This window comes from Tigriopus californicus, chromosome 10, assembly GCF_007210705.1.
Source record: "Tigriopus californicus strain San Diego chromosome 10, Tcal_SD_v2.1, whole genome shotgun sequence".
Lineage (NCBI taxonomy): Eukaryota > Metazoa > Arthropoda > Copepoda > Harpacticoida > Harpacticidae > Tigriopus > Tigriopus californicus.
Genome location: NC_081449.1, coordinates 7,604,633 through 7,605,390, shown reverse-complemented (window position 1 = coordinate 7,605,390; position 758 = coordinate 7,604,633).

The following is a 758-nucleotide window of genomic DNA, read 5'->3' as shown; positions in this document are numbered from 1 at the left end:
GGTTTTTGGTAGTTATGAATAATGAGGCGTTTGTTTGCCTTTGCATATCAGTTACTTTCAAAATATTCACTGTCAACTGCATCAAAACACAAACCAAAATGGAAGTGAGATTTACTGACATGGGCTAAAATTTATTGTCATCTAGGAATACATTTCTTTTTATTTTAAAAAGCCACTTCATCCCCCTAAATTAGCAAAAGTTTGGAACAGTAAGGCAATTGCGCAAATAAGGTCTATATTTTCTAACTAAGTATGTTCAGGTCCTTTTGGAGTTCAGTATTTTGATATTTTTGGCACATTTTTTTTGAAAGAAACAAGTTAGCCAATCCATGTTAGTTCAAGAAAGCAAAGTAATATCAATCTCATTGAATGAAAACTCCGTCCAATTTTGCATTTGAAGCACATATGTGAAAGGGTACAGACGACATTTTGAACAATTGATAATGACCTTGTCATTCAAAAAACGACTAATAATAGACTGATTTCGAAAGGAAGAAGGCAAAAGTATTTATCAATTGTTTAAATGGAATCAAAAAAAAACCCGAGATGGAATCCATAAACGCTCCTTGAACATCTTTATTCTCTTAGGTGTCCATCTTTCAAGTCATAAGTGCAAAGGTTTTGTATTCATATTTCATCAAGTCCATAAAGTCAGAAATGTTTCAGCTGAGCAGGATTGATTGAAAACTAAAATTGATTCTTTTGGAGAATACATAATGAGTAATTTCTCTTAGCACTACTAATCAGCAGAACCCAGA